Genomic DNA, 8,184 nt, shown 5'->3' with positions numbered 1-8,184 from the left:
ACAGTCCAATTATTTTAAGTTGTCCACGTGCTCTACTGCCTCATTTAGATTTCGCATCTCACAGCTGTCTTGTTTGCAGTTTTTCTCTTTGGGACGATAAATGCGGTAACTTCACGTTGTTTTCCGCATACCACTCTCTCTTTTGCATCTTAAAAGATCCCAGGGGGTCCTATCGTGGAAGCGAGGAGAGTGGTTGACTAATTAGGCCCTCCAGACTTCACTGAAATTCACCGCAAAATTTAAATATCAGTTCTATCAGGATTTTTGACCCGATACATCGCCTAAAGAACAAGCGCTCACGCGCTTATCTTACAACAGTACAATTCACACTGACACCTGATGCGATCCTCAGCGCTGTGGAGGCGATAGGTTTAGCAGCTGGTTCCGCCGACTAAGCCTTGAAAGCGCGGGCGCACGAAGGATTGTTCACCGAGTATAATATCACTCCAAGTACATTAGATATTTAGAAGCAACCAGCAGTACTCCGAAAGCAAATTGGTTGGAGGAAAAGTTGTAAATTAATACATAATAGTGGCATGTGCAGCAAATGCTGCAAACTAAGTTCATTAGACGTTCAAGTAAACATTTTTCAGATTTATTTTCAATGAAGAATACCAGACATTCTGAAAGTTATTTGCTTCCATAATAATGAAAGCTACTCTGTCTCGAGCCAATACTGAAGAGAACCACGGATATAAATATCTACACCACACCGCCATTAAATATATGGAAAAGATCCAACCCCACTTGCTTAATAACTATAAAAATATTTGATTTTTAATAATATTATTATGTTACGTAAGTTTTATAGCTTTCAGTAACATATAATATATATAGCCGCCACTCAGTAAAATATAGAAATCAAGATCTAATTTAAGTTATTATCTACATCTACTTATATAACCCCAAAACGTTTCACTTTCATATCATCAATATAGTATTAATATGTATAATTAATGAAAAATAGTCACATAACGGCATTAACTACAATAATATTTCACTTCTAATAGTAAAAATGTCATCAAACCACCTCAAGTTTTGTAGTTTTTAATATCCAATACAGAGCTGTACCCAGAAAATTACACACCACAGAATCGAACCTGTAAATTATTTTTAGTGAGTTAAGTTTTTAATAACCAATTTAATTTGAGTTCTAAATATGTCAGCATTCTTGCCTTCGTGTAATATTGTTTACTGTAGTGTGTGTTTTGTTTTATTCTGAAATGCAACACGGCCGACTTAATGCTCGCTTCGCTTCTCGTGAATGCAATTAGCTAGTTCTCAAAACTGACGACAGATGGGTTTTGGAAAATAGGAAAATTAGTAGGAAAATTGACATTTCACTGAAAACTACTATTTTTCCGAAAAACTTTGGGTTCCAAGCTCCAAAAAGAGGGGCCATTTATTAAAATCCGTTCAGCCGTTTTCCCGTAATTTTCATTACCATTTTAAATTATATATATATATATATATATATATATATATATATATGTTATTTTCATTCGGCTGCTTAGAAGTAGCATCCTAGCCGTTAATAGTTACTTTAATGAGGTTGTACCTGACTAACAGCGTGTGAAAATTGTTCCAAAATACCTATTTGGCTTGTAGATTACTTGTGACGAGAAGCGAATCGAATCCTTGGCGTACTTTTATACGAACTTACAGGGTCTACGTACGGTCATTCACAGAAATCTGACGTTATTAAGGCTAGTTTCCTGTACTTTCTTACACGATAGAGCAACGTCGTTTTCATAAAGTAGTGTAGATATCTCAATGGGGACGTTTTCTAACACAGGGAAGAGAAATATCTCAAGGAAATACTTTTTCCTATTGTAAACTTATTAGCTTACTAGAGATAAACACCAGCTTTTTTCATACACTATACCAAACAAATATCTCAACGTCATTATGCATTAAGATTGTTAAGAATGATTTTGCTATCGAATCGAGGATTTTTATGTCATACTGAAATGAACTAGTTCCTTTGTTAGTAAATAGTGTTTACTAACATTTTTAGATATTCACATACATAATGGAAACCGCGGAAAATACTTTTTTCTTTAACCTCTTCCCTTACTATATATTCTTCCAATCTTGTGAAAGAAAGAATCATATTTCTTTATTTTTTTATAGAGGTCATTTAATACTACAGAATCACTGTACATCGCTAATTTTCTTACATACCTAAAAATAACTACAAAATAGACATACATTCATACCTGAATTATTATCCCGAGTTATCTCGTGCACCTTGATTCCAGCTCTGGTATTTGTCCCACTTTGATTTTCTCCTGAACTATTTACCAACTTATGTTTTTTTTATGGATTAATTTATGAGGTACAATACCAGTGCTGTTATCAAGGCGTTAAATGTTGCTTGTCGTGTGATAGACTCGAAAGCAGGATATTACGCACAGTGGCACATTGCATTCCGGACAGCAGTATCTGCTCTTGTGTCGAATTTGATTGTATTTTGAGTCTCTCGCAATACTACACATGAAATCCTGTCTGGATGGTTGTTCTTCAGAGTTCGTGGAATAACTTCTGGGAAATGTTTACCTGTAAGCCGAAGTGGGTTGGGCGATTTTCCTGGTCATCCTGCCTTGAGTGATAGGACATTCGGAGTATATTTTTCGAAAATCTTACGAATTACCACCATTCGATAGTCAAAGGGTGTCTTCCTGTCTTCAGATATCGTATACCAAACATAGGAATCCCATCACCAGATATAGCAGTATCACTAACTTCTGTAGCCATCTAGTCAGGAAAAGGTTAATGAAATGATGGAAACGTATATATTCGGGATAATAGTCCTTAGCAGTGAAAATGGGACTCACACGAGTTAACTCGGGTTAATAATTTTGACGGATGTTAGCAACCCGAGTTAACTCGGGTTAATCAGGGAAGTGGTTAAATAGAGTCTATGGCTTTTGTTTAGGGGAAACATTACATGAAAAATAATAAAAGAAAACCAGAATACACTCTTGGAACTCATATCGTGCTTCATGTAGATTATAAAAGGCTTCTCACCGCACCAACAGAAGAGAATGCGCTTTACATTTAATAAAAGTCATAACAAGCTCGCTTAAAGCACTACAGTGTAATAAATACTGGCAAATAAGAATGGTGTCCAATTAAAATAAACATGACTGTAAGATGAAGGTGTAGTTTATCACCCGCTCTTTTGAATAAATTCATAGCCACCATTGTTAGATAATGTAAAAGTGAGGTGCAGACAGAAATAAAATTACATCCTGAAGAACTATGTCCAGATATTTTGTGTTTGCACACAAACAAGTCATTATACTAAATAAAGGAAAGAAATTCCAGCAAGAAGCAAATGACCTAAACGGAATATAATTTTAACCCTAGAATGCGTACCGGGGTGACTTGTCACCCCACAAAAACCTTCGGGCCTATTTTGTTGCCATATATTTGGATATCTTTGAACAGCTCTTACCACTTACAGTAATTGCCATTCTTCAGTAGATTTTGAGTTTTAAGCAGTACACACGTTTCACAAGCTTCGTGGGGTGGTTAGTAACCCAGCTATACAAGACGTTTGTAAGTTTTTATAGCCGTTGCTTGTTATTGTGTTAGTGTTGGCTGTAAGAGGTGATGATCTAAACCCTGGTGTACGTATCGGGTCATGGATTGAAACAAATGAAAAAAGCTAGATTTATTTCCCCACGCTAAGGAAAGGAAAACAAAAATATCTTGCGTGAAATGCAACAAACTGATGTGCTCAGAACAAAGGAGAGATATCTGCGTTGAATGTGCAAAATGAGGGCGTTCTTATCCTGCAAGCTTCAAAATAATACCAAGATTATTTGTTGTTAGAAACATATCTCTCCTAGAAATAATGTACGGCCTATTCATTTTGTAAGCAACTTCTCTTCACTTCGTCGTAATGTCCATGTTTCAGCCCCATACAATGCCACACCCCATACAAAACACTTCACTAGTCTCTTCCTTAGTTCTTTTTCCAGAGGTCCGCAGAAAATTATCCTTTTTCTATTAAAAGCTTCCTTGGCCATTCCTATCCTTCTTTTGACTTCCTGGCAGTAGTTCTGTTTATAGTACATCCCAAGTATTTGAAGCTGTCCACTTGCTCTACTACTTCATTTAGAATTCGCAAGTTTATCTTCTCTATTTTTCTTCCTATAACCATGCTCTTCGTCTTGATCACAGTTGTCATTTAGCAACAATAGCATATCCTTTAGTATCATATCCTCACGCCAACAACGCTATATCATCAGCAAATCTTATGCACTCTATTCTTCTTCTTCCTCCTACTATCACTCCCCCCAAATAATATAAATTGCTTCGTTTTATAGGAGATTCTGAAGCCATTGTGGGATAATCGATGTTGAATCTTTCGTACACTACTTTTAACACTTGAATATAAATAATTGATTAAATGGCGATCTTACTCGTGTTAATTATGTAAGCATGTGTGGCTTACAGCTGTTTCGGTGCTACTTGACACTATCCTCAGAGTCTTCTGTGTCTCGGCGCCATCTCAACTTCGCTGCCTGTTGTGTGGGTGCGTTCGCGTGATATTGCTTTAATGTGAGTTTGGCATGACACAACACAAACACAAGAACACAAGAAATACATCACACTAAGATACGAAAACAAAAACACATACAAGATCGCATCCTCATTCAGAAAACAGAAATACAACATAGCATACAGAACAGAAAGCACACTACAAAGACTTCTTAACACACAAACAACACAAACAAATAAATAAATACAACCACACAGGCGTATACAAACTCACATGCAATAGTTGCGACAGTTTCTACATTGGACAGACAGGCAGATCATTCCAAACTCCATACAAAGAACCATTAAAGCAATAACCAGAGGACACAATACATCTACATATGCAGAACACATAACTAATGCTAATAACTAACATAAATACAGACATGGAAATCCTACACATACAACCCAAAAACCAAAAATTCAACACACTAGAACAATATGAAATATACAGACACACTAAAACACATCCTAATCAAATTCTCAACACACAGATCAATTTCAGAACACACACACTATTTGACACAACTCTTCATCACACGAACGCACCCACACAACAGGCAGCGAAGTTGAGATGGCGCCGAGACACAGAAGGCTCTGAGGATGGTGTCAAGTAGCACCGAAACAGCTGTAAGCCACACATGCTTGCGTAATTAACACGAGTAAGATCGCCATTTAATGATTTATTTCCATTCTGGGAGTTATGGAAAGATTAGAAATTCAACTTTCATCTGAACTTGAATCCCGTAGTTGGCAACTCTACCGGCGAAGCAAGCTGGACGTTAAAGAGTGCGTGTCACAACCATATTGCGAAGTCATTTCCAGCTACCAGCAATTTGTCACACTTAAACATTAATCCAAAGGGCATGATTACTAGTATCCTTGAAGCAATGTACTTCCCTTTGATGCAGACTTATTCCAAACCCCATTAGTTTGAACGCACGCCGCTACGCCAAATCTCCGGGATCATTGTAGGTATTAATTAATGTGTACACGGAACGGCGCCGCGGAGATAAACACGGTAATAATGCTGACACGAAGCCTGCGTAAGTTTAATTCATTGTCACCCTTGTTCAGAGCCGTCATATTTCAGCGATTCGTAGATAAATTCATCCCCTAATTATTGCACAACATTAATAGCGGGGTAATTTTGTTCATTAGAACATATCCATTTCTATATGCATAGGATGATGTTTGATAGTGTAAGTAACTGGCACGGACTATTGTTATGATCATTCGTTATTGCGTTCTCAATGGGATATATGATGTTACAGTGGTGCATAATTTCAGCTGCTATAGTTATACATTTATAGCAAGGAGATAGCGTGCATTACATGCACACTAAATATAAAGTTTGCTTTACAATCACGAACAATGCAATAAGCTCTCTAATCTATGCATTCATCTTAGAAGCATTGTCTGACAGAATGGCCGTGTTTACAAAATGGTCTGTGTAACCAAACACGGGCTCTATTCCATTAAGTATTTCGTTTGTTTTGTTTAATAATGGTTCCAACTGAAAATGTTACACGTTTTTGGGAAGATAAATTCAATTCGATGATATTTAAAGAAAGAAAACAGAAGGAAACTAAATATTATACTACCGCTGTCGAGTAACGGTTAGCATGCATAACCATGGAACGAGCGGGCCCGGGTTCAAATTCTGGATGGGACAAATTACATGACTGAGGTTTTTTCAGGGGATTTCCCTCAACCCATTAAGAACAAATGTTGGGTAGCTTTCGGTACTGGACGCTGGACACATTCCCCTGGCATTATCACCTTCATTTCATTCAGACACTACATAACCATAACAGTTGATAAAGCGTCATAAAATAAATCACTGAAAAAAAAAACTAAATATAACACGAATATTGACTTCGGAAAACGTATTATTTGTCTTTCTTGCGTTAAATTTTACATTACCTCGTTAACATGTATCAGCCTGCTATTGGCCATCTTCAGAACTGGTTGTTGCTGGTCTTGGTGCTTTTATTTGTGTCCTGTGGGGATGTGTTTGTGTAGTGTAATGTGGAGTCAAAGAGTGTGTGTTCTGAAATTGAGTTGTGTGTTGAGAATTTCATTCGGATGTGTTTTTGTGTGTCTGTATATTTCGTATTGATCTAGTACACAACTCAATTTCAGAACACACACACTTTTTGACTCCACATTATGCTACACAAACACACCCCCACAGGAAACAAAACAAAAGGCGCTAAGACCAGCAATAACCGGTTTTGGAAATGGCTAATAATAGGCTGAAACATATTAACGAGGTAATATAAAATTTAACACAAGAAAGACAAATAATACGTTTTCCGAAGTGATATAGTGTTAAAAGCTGTGCGATCAAGATGTATAAGGAATATTGAACCACAGTCTAGTATGCGCAGTCACGAAGCTTGAGTTGTGAGGGTACTAGGAACAATAGACTGTGCCGGTATTATTTCGCATTGTTTGTGATGAGGTGATAGTAGCGATCCTAATGGTTAGCAACTATCTATGAATGCATATTCCCTATGTATTGAGCTTCGTGACTGTATATGCTAGACTGTGATTGAACTATGAACAGGGAAGAGCTCTCTATCTCTCTCTCTATCTCTCTCCCTCACCCCTCTTATCAGTGAGACCGAAAATGAAACAAGTTCAATTCTTCGGACGGACCATAAGTGTCTGAGGAACGTGTGAACTATGGGTAGCATAACTACCTTTCAGTAGGTGTATGGATCTGAATAATAATCCGCATGTTACCTACTTTATGTCGACTACTTCTAAAACATTTTTAGAAAATTATGGTGAATATTGTGCACTTGAAACTCTCTACTAATTACTGCAGCTTGAAATCTTAATTTTGTTGTTAAATTAAATGTCTTATTTGAATTTCATATTATTATTGGAGTTCTAGAAAACTTTACAAATGATTAACTGAACTCATTTTTATTTCAGGATCATCGGATTGGGATTAAATTGCAGAGGGAGACAATTCATTTAAGTTTTGTATACATCACCTAAACAAGACAATTGACTAATATCATGCTCATAACCCGTCTAACTGTAACTCTAACATTTGGTTTCTTTCACGATTAATAAAATGTTTCTAGCACAAACTGAATTAAACATTAACAACGACATCGTGGTGGTGGTGGTGGTGGTGGTGGTTTGTGGTGGTAGTGATGGTGGTGGTAGTAGTAGTAGTAGTAGTATTAGTAGTAGTAGTAGTAGTAGCAGTAGTAGTAGTAGTAGTAGTAGTAATAGTAGTAGTAGTGCTCTGCATTTTGTAAAATTTTTCTGTTTTGAATCTGATATGAGATTTTTAACGGATTTTTTGTGTCGAATTCGAAAGTAATCTCCAATTTCTTCCCAAAACGTCAAGTTTTCACACAAATCTCAGTAAAGTGAATGAATGCTAATAACTTAATTACTGCCTAGAAATGAAGTTATAGCTTTGTGAAACGTCATGAAAATTGGAAACCATGTTGGGTCCGCTAAGTTGTATGAGTAATCAAAGTTTATTTCAGCTAGACCGTCAAAACTTATCTAATTGTATTAAAAATCACAATGTTTTTATTTTGGCACATCGATAAACGTTTTCGGTTTAATTAAACCATCATCAGATGTTTCGTAAACCCCTTA

The sequence above is a fragment of the Periplaneta americana genome, chromosome 12 (assembly GCF_040183065.1).
Source record: "Periplaneta americana isolate PAMFEO1 chromosome 12, P.americana_PAMFEO1_priV1, whole genome shotgun sequence".
Classification (NCBI taxonomy): domain Eukaryota; kingdom Metazoa; phylum Arthropoda; class Insecta; order Blattodea; family Blattidae; genus Periplaneta; species Periplaneta americana.
The sequence above is the reverse complement of the archived record's forward strand: the minus strand, read 5'-3'. Positions refer to the sequence as shown.